The sequence below is a fragment of the Schistocerca americana genome, chromosome 3 (assembly GCF_021461395.2).
Source record: "Schistocerca americana isolate TAMUIC-IGC-003095 chromosome 3, iqSchAmer2.1, whole genome shotgun sequence".
NCBI classification, from domain to species: Eukaryota; Metazoa; Arthropoda; class Insecta; order Orthoptera; family Acrididae; genus Schistocerca; species Schistocerca americana.
This window is the reverse complement of record NC_060121.1, coordinates 667,427,645-667,440,665: the sequence shown is the minus strand read 5'-3', so window position 1 is coordinate 667,440,665 and position 13,021 is coordinate 667,427,645.

Genomic DNA, 13,021 nt, shown 5'->3' with positions numbered 1-13,021 from the left:
TAACATAAGATTTGGTGCAAAAATTAATGACTTTACTGATTGCTACACTTGCTCAAAAGGAGCCATTACTTTCATTCATCACACAAGTAAAGTAGCTTATGGAGTCCCTTAAACTGCTATGGTTTGATGAACCATAGTTAATTTTCAATGACAACACACAAAATTAAGAAAATGGGAAATGCCTTTACTAACAACTTTAAGAATAATGAATTAAGCAAAAGTACTTCAATAGTTAACAAGGGAACCTATAAACTGGTCTCTCATTGGATTCCAGTCAGTTGAAATTGTAGATGACTACCCAGCTTTAAAAACTACTTTAAAGCAAAATGTACAAAGAAATAAACTCTTACAAATTTACAAACCTGCTCAGAGTGAAATAATTCCAAGATCTTTTTAAAACTTTTACTTACAGAGAGATATAAACCCTTTATATTTTTGTGATTGATTATTTTAATGGTAGCTTCTTATTTAATAAAAAGTTTTCTTTACAAACACATCTAAGGAATCATCAAGGTTAAAATTTATGTGGAATAAATAAACCATTTATTACTGTACAGAAAAGTAGCCAAACGTCAGACTCCACAAAGTTAATAAAAACTGCAAAAGGTTCTACAACCAAAATTCTCAGTTTAATAAAAACAGGATAATCGGTTTTAATTCACTTGGAAACGACCCGGTCTAGGAACGTGACTGGGCATGATCTTGGCTGTGCACATGTGAATGAGGAATTCCACAAAAATTATTTTTCAGTACATGATATCTGGTCCACTGGATGTACATATTTAGACAGCAGTTCTGCTGAAACTGGTGGTGCTTGTGGAATATTACAGTGGCCACGAACTTGGCAATAAAGCAACCACGATTCTTGATGCTAGCTACGCCATAACTCTTCTTGGTGTCGTAAATTTAACCTAACGGGGTGAATGATGATACAATGGTCGACAGACCACATTATATTTTATCTGAGGCTAATTTACGTGTTTCCAAGCTCTTCTTGCCTTAATTAATACATCCAAATTTACCACTCCACTGACCATCAGTATTACAGTCAGAACTTTAATATCCACTCGCCACACAGAACCAAGCACCTCGTGCCAAGTCCACCTTTCCTGTCCTGCCAAACTACTTCCACAGTAGTGGAGCTTTACTAGGGGTTTGCATTTAGCTTCCTGACTATGGACCAGTTTAGTATACAGACGTCTTACAAATTATTACACGCACATAATATTACACATGCAACCAGAGCTAAGGTTAGAATACAGTTTCTTAAACACCAAGAGAATTAACATAATTATTACATATTAATAAAACAAAAGATGTCAATACGCAGATACACTTATGTACAATGTCTGCAGACAGGTTATACAGAAAATAGATAAATGTATCGATTATTCTCTTTTCAAATAGGTACAGTTTATTTCCAGACATTTTTCTGAATGTATGTATGTCATTCAGTTCTGTGGACATATAGTTCAAATCTACTATGTTAGGAACATCTAGGGGGTTCTTTGATTTCGGGTATACCAGATAGTAGGTGTTAATGTGAGGGATACTTTGCACACACATACACACACACACACACACACACACACACACACACACACACACACACACATATATATATATATATATATATATATATATATATATAGGAAATAAAATTAGTAAGGGAAAAGATGAAAGATGAAGCAGAGAACACAAGCCTAGTCTAAAAGGCATGACAGGAACCTCAAAGTTACTAGGTTCAAGTTTATATACTTATGAAAACTCACGAGAAATCCAGTGAACTGAACCATGAAGTATCTCTCTCTCTCTCTCTCTCTCTCTCTCTATATATATATATATATATATATATATAATATCATGAGATACCATATGTATATAATCTTGAATCTTGAACCCAGTAACCTTGAGGTTCTTGTCATGCCTTTTAGACTTGGCTTCTGCCCTGTGCTTCATCTTTTCCCTTATTTATTCTATTTCCTTTCCTAGGTCTAATCCACACAGTGAGGAAATTCTGTGTTTCCCTCGATCATGCTTTTACTCTCGTTATCTCGACAAATCTCTTCAGATGTAAAACCTATAGACTCATTATGCAAAACATTCGAATTCGGACACAAACCTGCCAAAGCCCAATGGTTGTGATGACTGTAAGTTCTGTACCACCTTCCTATCTCACCAATGTAACGTTCAACTGAGTTCGTAGCTGGATGGTAGGCCGAAATATATTTGACTTGTACATTAGTTCGTTCATACCTTTTTTACAAATTTTGGAAATAATTTGAGTCTCATTATCAGACAGTACTGAATTAGGTTTTCAGTGGTATTGAAGTACTCAGCTTTTGCTATTGCTTTCTTTTGAGGCTACAATTAAACAAATTTCCAAAATACCAACATTATTACAAAAATGTATGTAAAATTTCCAGAAGTTTTAGGAAGGGGAGTATATAGATCCACTCACGAGAATTATAGGATGTCTTTTGGTAAGGTGTTCTCATGTGGCCCTGAATCATTTTATTACTTATCTTAGTTCTTTGGCATACATTTTACGATTTGATATGTCCAGCTACTTTTTTACTTGCATAACTGGCGATTACTAATATACTTGCCACATTCCCTGAACGCTTTTGCGGCTTATAGTGCCCATAAAAAAGGTGTAAATGGTCTATAACTTCAGTATGTCTAGTCCATTGGAAATACATATTGAGTTATTAGTTCTGCCAAATGTGGTGGCAAATCAAGGTGGCTATAAACTTGGCTGTAAAGCAACCAGTGTTGTTGATACTAGTTACGCCCTGATATAGCTCATCTTGGCGTCATAAATTTAACTGCACTGGGTCAATAATGATACCATCGTCGATAGGCCACTTTACATTCCATCAGAGGCTAATTTACTGCTAGTAAGCTCTTGTTGCCTCAATTTATAAATCCAAGTTAATTACAATAGTTGACCAAAGCTGCCACTGGACACTCAGTATCACAGTCAGAATCCCAGCATCCACTCTCCACAAAGAACCAAGTACCCTGCATCAAGTCCACTTTTTCCAGTTCTGCCAAAGTACTTATGTAGCGGTGGGGCTTTATTACAGATACTACAGTTAGTGATGGGTATTTCCTACACTAAGAAACAGTATTTGTGTCATGTGATGAAGACAGAGTAACACGGTTCTCAATCTGTTCGCATACATTTAGCTTCCATGCTTATGGACCTACAAAGTATTATATTCACAGAATGTTTCTAGAGATACAGTAACAAAATAATTTCTTAAACTGCCCAAATATTTAATATAATTATTAAATATTTATACAAACAAGTGGTTTTGATTACACAGGTACACTAATGTACAATGTCAGCAGAACTGTTATATGGAATGTACAGACACCTTTCGATTATTTGTACTACAGGATGATGTGAATAAGACTGGTACAGAACAGTCTTACCAAATTGCTGTTACAGTATTGGAATGAAAGTACTTGTCTTTATCACTAGCGTCAGTCAGTATAAGTTTGGAGCACGTCTTATACTCTTTGTGGAATCAAAATATCGAAGTGTATTGATTGCATGGAATTCAGCTTGTTCTGTTCCTTCACAAGACACCGAATGCTGCAAGTACAGTATCCTTCTGTTCCTGTTCATTTAGAAATTAAATCAGAGAATGCTGCAGGAAGAGTTGGTTAAAGACTGAGGAAGAAATACCTAGAGAGAGAAAGACCATCTAGAATTTTGCTCAACTTAGCTGATAGGTTCAAGGAAGCGGTAGCTCATTTTGAAATGGATGGCAGAGTGCTCGATCTTTGAATCTACGACTCTATCCTAAAAATGTGAAAATAGTTTGTGACTTCCATCCACGTAGGGGGAGATACAAATCGTAATCAAATCATACCGAAGATTTTAAAAAATGTTTGAGCTAAGGAATGTAGTTTTTGCACCTCCTCTCTGCTGATGGCTGTTTCCTACGCTAAGAAACAGTATTTGTATCATGTGATGTAGGCAGAGAACACCAAGATATCTGCTACCCCATAGCTGTGCAACATCAGATTAAATGTATAGGTCACCACATTCAAATAGCTGTTTGGAAGTGGTCCACAACGCTGCAAACCTTCCCAGTTTCCATGTATTGAGATGTCTTCCACAGCCGGCCGGGGTGGTCGAGCGGTTCTAGGCGCTTCAATCTGGAACCGCGCGACCGCTACGGCCGCATGTTAGAATCCTGCCTCGGGCATGGAAGTCTGTGATGTCCTTAGGTTAGTTAGGTTTAAGTAGTTATAAGTTCTAGGGGTCTTATGATCTCAGAAGTTAAGTCCCCTACTGCTCAGAGCCATTTGCCATTTGTCTTCCACATTTTTTTGGATAATAAACACCACCTCTGTCTCTTATTTCAACTTTCCTGTGTGTTGTTTCAAACAGCTTAACTTAAGCCATGTGATGTCCAGCTTTCTGTGAGAGCTGATGGATCAAAATATGTTAATGCTGGGTCAGCACTTGCCACATACTTCAGAGTCATGGTGGAAAAACGAAATCTATGGAAATGTATAAAGCTGTAGTCATACACTGCTTGGATGTGTTGCAGCAGAAAAAAAAGTATGAAACTGCTTATGAAAGAAAAATACAGGAACCCTCACTGGCCAATGATGATCTGTGGGATATTGTACTCCAATATTATGGGCTACGGTACTTTACACAGGTCTGTGCAAGACACTTTGATACTGGCCACCTACTCCAATGCTCGATGACAACATGCAGATGGTATTTGTGTTTGATACATCAGAGGGAGAGAGACACTGTAATATCTTATTGATTTCTCTACCACATGATGTTAGCGTAGTTTTACTCTAGTGGATGCTATAAAGATAATGAGGGCAAAGAGATGTAGAGGGAGAGTGGTTGTGCTGTCAGTAAAGTCTCTCACACCATTACGCTGTAGTATTTCTGATGTTTTAATCATAACAGCTCGATAAGGGAGACCAGGACATTAGAGTGTGATATATATAGAAATATCTGCTAACAAAATCTCAGTCTTCCACCTACACACAGGGAGATGACCATCATAATAAAATCAGCTATATTTCTGAATTTGTATAGTGATACATACTATAAACCGAATATTTACAATCTCTCTGTGTTGTTACCTTAAGAGACTTCATACATGACGAAGCATTTGGTTAGTTTAAGAGAGTTCGAAAGTGAGAAAGAATCCTGTGACAGAGACAAATCATAGCACTATCAAGAGCCAAAAATGGGCTTGACTTGTGGTACAGGATGTAACAATTATCTGGCGGAGGAGAACAGAGTTTTCTACCTGATGAGAGAATACTTAGATGAAATATAGCCTATGCCATCTTGTTACAGCATTTTCAAAACTGATATGAAAACTCCTTTTTGCCATATTTTTCTCTCTCTTCGAATATAACTCTCTTACATTGTGTAAAGTGGATTTTTTAAACTGCGGAGGGTCTATGTCGCTTTGGAATTGCTATTACAGGACCAAGCCACGCCTGCTCATTTCACAGTTTACCACAGCTGGAGACGTAAGTGGGCATGAGGCTTTAGTTGACTGGAAATAACAGGTTAGCTTAGGCATTAATGGGCAGTTAGAAAGAATGCTCCGACCTTCTGTCTCTTGCTCGATGCTGTAGCTACAAGTCCCAGTGGCAGCGCTCCCTGAAAGACTGATCAGTGAAGTGACCAGTTTGCTGGGTGAGTGGCGACAGAAGCAGATGTGTATGCTGCATGAGAAGATTCAGTATAGCTGGTGTTTGCAGTGGACGATTACTCCCCCCGGCCCCCTGCCCCAATCAATTGACTGCTACCTCTGAGCATTCAGTAGGACCGCCATGTGGATGCCAGGGGATGGGTGTGCAATTGCTGATGAATGAGCAGGCCTCCTACCTGGTGCCCTTGGAACGACGCAGTGTAGCAGCCCGCAGCGTTCCCATGGCTCTCAGCAGTCAGTGGACGGTGCACTCTTCATTAGCGCAAGTGTGTGGGATCAGTAGGACTTCTTCACCATGTATCTTGAGTAGAAATGCTGTAGTGGAAGAGGGTGCTTATTTGTCAAACGATAGTGCATACAAGTCCTCAGATGTATTTAGGACTACAATCTATTTCTGGCGGAAATTTAATTACTTCATTTATAAAATGTTTGTTTGTGATTCTCAAACGTTGAAAATACGATTTTATTTATCATAAGGTGGTGGTTAGTGTTTTAAGTGATCTGTTCGCCTCCTCTAAATTGTTGAACAATTAATCTGATGTGGTCGTAAAAATCGACAATTTCCCTCTGTTTTTTGTATTGAAATTGCATCAGTTCTCCCCAGATTTAGCTTCTGATGAGAGATAAAAAAAAACCCTTCTGCATGTTTGGGCATATTGGTTCATGCAGAAACAGGAAGTAGCCACTCGAAAGAGATTGGAGCTGTTTTCCCAGGCACCAGATATCAAATGGTCGTCGACTTCTGCTCTGTAGACTCTAGATTGTCCAAGTGACGTTTGAGAATTCATACTTTAGAGGAAATCTGTGGCGGAGGCTGATTGTGTTCTCAAACGTCTCTGCAGTCAAATTCCCGATACATGGCCAGTGTTCTTTAGTTTTAATTACCTGATTTGCTTTCGACTACCTTCGAAAGTGGGGATGGTCCGCAACACTCATTATGGTGTGATCTCCCGTCATTAGTTCCCACCGACGTCGTTAGGGGTCGTTGGGATCGCTCACTAGTTGTCCACAGCAATGGGTACAAGACTTCTGGACACAGTGGGAAACAGACGTGTTGTTGTGATGGTCCCAGAGAAGTGTGGTAAGGGAGTTATTTTCCTAGAACCATGGTTTTGGTTGGAGTTGTTAGCGGATGCATGTTTTGTAGAGTCCATCTGCGTTTTTTCGCAGTTTTGTGAAATGTTTAGCTCTCTCTTTTTGTTTGCTTTGTAATATTTTATTCCCACAGTCAATCTGCAGCACTATATTCAGTGCAGGATATCACGTCTGATAATACTGGCAGCAGAAAGCTAGTGCTTCCTACCACCTCTTAGCTGTCAGCACAACTGCGCAAAGGGTTGCCATCACCTGCTGCTTTGTTCTGGGATAAGCAGGACTCCTGGTCTATGTGCTGCATGAGCCGGCCCTATGTGTAGGCCTCTCTCCTGACCTGCATGGGAATACGTGAGGGAGCCAGCATGTCTGCCCTGCTGTGGTGCGAAGTTGTATTTGGAATATTTTCAACACTGTAATTTCGTGTGGCGACTGCTTTATGATGGTATTCCTTGTGCAATCGGGAAAACGTGATCTTTTTGATTACTTCTTTTCAACGTACAGGGTGTATCAAAAGAATCGGTCGATTTGGCATGACTATATTTCTGAAGCTATTAATTATATAGACTGAATTTTATGTTTTGATGAACAGGAGACTCAAAACTTTTTTTTTCAGGAGCTTTTCATAGGCCCCATTAGAGATGAGCGGCCTATCTCAATGCAGTATTCATATTGTTCCCACAATGTAGTGAGCATGAACTGAGTTGCAGATTCCACAGCTGCTGTTAGGCAATGTCTCAGTTCATTCATTGTTTTTGGTAACGGAGGCACATAGACACAGTCTTATAGACTCCACAAGGAATAATCACAGACAGTCAGGTCTGGTGACCTTGGAGGCCAGTAATGTAAAGCTGAATCATTTGGTCTAGTGTGATTCAAAAATTCCTCACTTTCATATGCCAGTGCGGCGGTGCCCCATCCTGTTAATAAATGACATTATTTGAATCAGACTCCAACTGTGGGAAAAGAAAGTTCTCAACAATATCTAGACATGATATTCCTGTAACAGTATTCTCAGCAAAGAAAAATGGACCATATACCTTTTCTCATGAAACTGCGCGGAACAGATTAAATTTTTTAGTGTCCCTTTCATGTTGTACAACTCCATGTGGTTGTTCTGTACACCATATTCTCACATTATGACGGTTCAAATTTCCATTTTAATGGAATGTTACCTCATCACTAAACTCTAAGTATGGAACAGGACTGTCATCCTCCATCTTGTCAAGAACGAAACTGCAGAACTCCATATGTAGTTTTTCATCTCCACAAAGAGCTTGCAGCAGCCGAATTTTGTATAATTTCATGTGTAAAGGTCGACGCAACACACACGAGACGGGGGCATATTGACCTACTGAGTCGCGCGGGGAACAGGTTTTTGGGGACTCTTGCTGAAACTATGGCAGATGCTGTCTACATCTTTATCAGACAACTGGAGATCGTCAGGTGATTTGCCTTTACACAAACAACCTGTTTCTCGGAATTGTTCATGCCATCCTATAATGCTCTGTGCTGTAGGGGGACCCACACCATACGTAGTATGGAAGTCATGGTCAACAGTTGTTACTGACCTGCACTGACTAAAATGTAGAACAGAAAACGGTTTCTGTTGTCTCGACACCATTTTTACTAGAACTGAAGGTGACTTATAACTGCTGATACGTAGGAGGAACCATGTAAAACTCGAGAGTTTGAGCTCTCCAACAGCACTTTGTTCACACACATATCTCAAATGACATCATAGTTATGATTTAATAAATCGGATGATTCTTTTTCATACAACCTGTATTTTACGAGACCTGCATATTCCAAACCAGCAGAGAATGATGTGCTTTTCTCGTCAAATGCAAGAGAGATCCAACCCCTGCCTATTCAAATTTATAGATAAACGGAGAAACCTTTGTTATGTAATTGAATGTGGGATCCTTCTAGTCCAGCACATACCGAGCCTTTTTCTCCTCCGTTTACATGTGGTGTTGAGAAGGAGTTGGAGAAGGGAAGGGGACAGCTGAGGGATATCCCACATGGAAGGGTTTAATTAATTTATCGATATAATTAATTACTCAATGTTATATCAAAAGTTCGTTTGTATGGACGAGGGGGACGGCGAGGGTTTGGCAATTTGCAAGACGAGTTGGGATGGTGGAGGGGAGGGGAAGGGGCAGGGGGAGGGGGTTCTTAGAAGGATAAATTATTTGTAGGGGTTCGTTGATCAACTCCACGGCGTCATAAATCAATTAACAGAAAATATGGCAAAGGGTGACGGAGGGGGAGGGATTGCATAAAAATCTTCTTAGCAGGTCATAAATTAATCAGTTATCAAAATTTAATGAATTTGCATATCAATATGATATCAAAAGTGTCCCAGAATCGGCTCTGACCTATTTTTGATGTGTTGCCATTTGTTGTCATCATGTCCATAACCTCCTCATTTCTGATCAGTCCACTTGATTTGTGGAATCCTTACGTTAACACAAATCAGACCGTTCCTTCCTCTTCTTCTGAAGTTCTTCCACAGTCCACAATCACGTACACGCATTACAATACCATCCTATTTATCCATATTCTCAGGAGTTCCTTTTTGTTCAAAGTCTATGTTTTACACAAATAGCTACATTGTGGATGGCTCTTTTCACATGTAGTGCTCTGCTCCTTATATCATAGCTCCACATATCATTAATTATTTTGCATGTGGGTTACCACAGTCCTACAATTAGTCCATTACATGGGCCTCCAGCATTGAGGTTAAGATCTCACTGTTCTCCTTTCTGCTCCATGTCGCCATTTTCGTCATTAGTTTGTTGATACTCAGTCCATACACTGTATTTAGCAGGCTTTTAATTACTTCATAATAACTTTAAATCCTTCCCAATTGCACAAAGAATAGCAATGTTATCAGTGAAACTTATCACTGATATCGTTTCACAATAAACTTGAATGTCATTCTTGAAAATTTATTTGTTTTTCTGCTTTTCTTCATCGATTTATAGCTTGAGGAGCACAGAGGAAGGTAATACTTTTTTGTCACGTTTCTTGTACTTATTTTTTAACACTCGTCTTTCACTTTAATATGTATCAATTGGTATCAATTGTTACGAGGATTTGTAACGCTTTTACAAACGATACATACACTGTTTTCTAAGTCTACAATTATTACACAAGTTTCCCGCTTTTTCAATAAGTTTGCATCCATTATCAAGGATTATCGTTGGATATCCTCTGCTGCCTTCAACTTAAATAAGGCGGAAAGTGTCGTCATGTATCAGATACTGAAATTTCTTCTCCATTATTTCATATATTAATCACTTGAGGGAGACTGGTACGTGAATTGTCATGAAGATCCTATTTTTGTTCTCGCGCTTATCTGTCCCTGCTATATTCTGTTTTGTTTTGATAACATTATTCGAAAGTCTTAATCTCATAAGTTCTGCACACCAATTTCAATAATCTTTAGTTTCCACTAACATCAAAGAATTAAGAATATCCAAAGGAACATTAATTTCTCGTTTCTCTTATTTAGGCTGGCATAGTTGCTTTCAGATCTGGGAATTATGGGTTCGATCGACAGGCTACAGAGAAAGTAATTTATCGACAAGGCCAGAGGCCGCAGTTAGGAAGATGTGTTTCAGGAAAACTCTTTACACTTACATGAAGTTGGAGCAATTGCAGGTGCGCTCCTTAGGGAGCAGCCTGGCTTCAGTCTGCGGCATATTCATATCAGTGTATCGGAGGCTGTTATACCGGAAGGACACACCCACTGCTGGGACTTTGCGCTCACGAAATGAGGCGGCAGTCTGCTGTAGCTGGCACAGCATTATTGCAAGCCCCGGCGCAGTTAGCACACATCATGACGATTTAGCGACGGTCTCACGCATCTATGTATGCTACGGACAGCCTGGTGGTGTCGAACTTCAACCCCACGGAATGTGTCCAGCGTCTACGAGATGTAGGTTTACCCTAGAAACGCATCCTCTGAGCTCTGTCGCTCTGTAACTGAACACCTTCCATCAACGCTGTTTACTTGTGGCACCCAATGCCTATTTGCAGCTCCCCGTCCCCCTCCCATTGCAGCGCCCCCCTATCCCGCATCGAGTTGTTTTCCTGCCTGGTGACGAAGGCACGTGCATGCCATTGCAGCAGCGCTACATAGGAGTCTGGCCACACGTTGACACGATACTGGGCGGCTTAGCAGGTCTTTTGTGTCGTCAGCCACGTGTCTGTGGGAAAGTAAGCTGCTGTACCTCTCCGGCGGTCACCACATTGAAGTGGTCCTGTCTGTGCAGGTGGAGAGGCCTGTATGTTCCATTGAAGCTCAGGGCTGTGTTAGCTGTGAGAACCTACAGTCAGTAAGGTCTTGACTGATGCACCAAGCAAAATGTGTCATACAACGACCTGTCATCTCACATCCATTCCTTGTCCTTTCCGATCTCCTCAATACCCAACCCAAGGTGTGATGCTATTCATGCCAAGGGGCGGGTGGCCCATAGGAAGATGTGTCTTGAATGGAGCCTCAGGGATACTGGGCGACCTCCCTGAGTGATTAGACTTGCACTGCGTGGGGTTTCTGTGGTGTGGATAAATTAGATCCCCAACTTTCGTGGGACCAAAATTGACATGAAAGAAAATAGATATACTGAGGGGCAAGTTGAGACCTCAGACACGCAAACATTGTGGCTGGAATCGATAGAGAACATCCCCTCAGCTGAACAGGGGGGACAGATCTGTTCAAGAAGTGGGAATGGTTGCTGAGAAGTTGGACCAGATTAAGATCAAACACTTGCCTGGGGATCAGAGCATGAAACTTCTTAGAGAACAAAAGCTAAAGGAAGGAAAAGAGTGGCTTCATAAACAAAAGTGGAGGGAACTAAAAGGGCTTGAACCCAAGACGTCCAAGAAAAGAGTGTCTCAGGGTGAAGGGGTTGTACAAACCCCTTTCTAAATCGAGGACAGGCAATAACAGAACAAGGGAGCAATCTAAGACTCCTACTTCTCAGGATAAGAGTCTCCAGAAAAAGCTGATTCTAGAAATAGGAAAACAGACCTATAGTACTACAGTCTCGATTTTTAGGGTGAAAGTTATCCAGCAAGGCTATCCACTGGTCAAGATCACCTCGCAGCAGTAGGAGCTCGTGCAGATGACTCTTTTTGAGAAAACTCGTGGTTGGGGGGGGGGGGGGGGGGTTGGTCCAGGACTCAAATTCAGGAAAGTCTATCTGGAACACGCTGCTCTTATCTTTGTCTGTGAGTGGGTGGATACAGTGGACTGGCTTGAGGAAATGGTGGCCCTAATATCACCATGGGCAGATGCAAAGCTGTTGGTAAAGACAGCAGCAGAGCTCTCCAAGACCGCAAAGATATTAATCTGGGTGCCAAAACTCCTTAAGAATTCCTCTCCAGAGACTCTGATTAAAAAGAGTAGGCTGTCAAAAGCCGGTTGTCTCGACAGACGAATGGAAGGTAATCATCTGGAAGTTGCAAAAAACGGCCAAACCCTTGTGGTGGAAGTGGGAGAGAAGTCGCTGAGGGCAGTGCGGGAACAGCACCTGAGACTATTCTTGGGGTTCTCACAAGTTACCGTCAGGGTAATCAAAGACATCAGAAGAGACAATGGCGTGAAGACGGAGATTGAATGTGCTGCAGATAAAACTGCAACACGGTAAAGGGGCCACTGCTGCCCTGAACCGTCATCTGGGAGGACAAGAAGTGGACGTGGCCTTGACTCAAGAACCTTACTTATATAAATAGGGTGCATCGGGCCTTGGCGGCACTGAAGGTAAGCTGGTTTATGCCAGAAACATAAAAAAATTGAATCCCTTTCATACCAATGACGCACTTTTGTTCTAGGGACTCAGTTACCATCAGGATGCAGCAATGTGAGGAAGATATCACGTGGGAGTTTGTAATAGCCTCGGTATATCTTCCTTACGAGGACAGTGTTCCTCCTTCTCTGGAGGTGACGAAACTGACGGAAGCCTGTGCACAACAGGGCGACCAGCTATTGGTTGGATGCAATGCTAATGCCCACAACTTAGCGTAGGGCAGCACCGACACCAAAAGCAGAGGTGACAGCCTTCTAGAATTTATTCTAGCTAAGAACTTAGAGATCCTGAATAGGGGCAAGGAACCTATATTTAGGAATATAATAAGGGAAGAGGTAATTGACATAAACTTTGGTTGTGCTTTGATGGGTAGTTATGTCAAACAATGGCATGTGG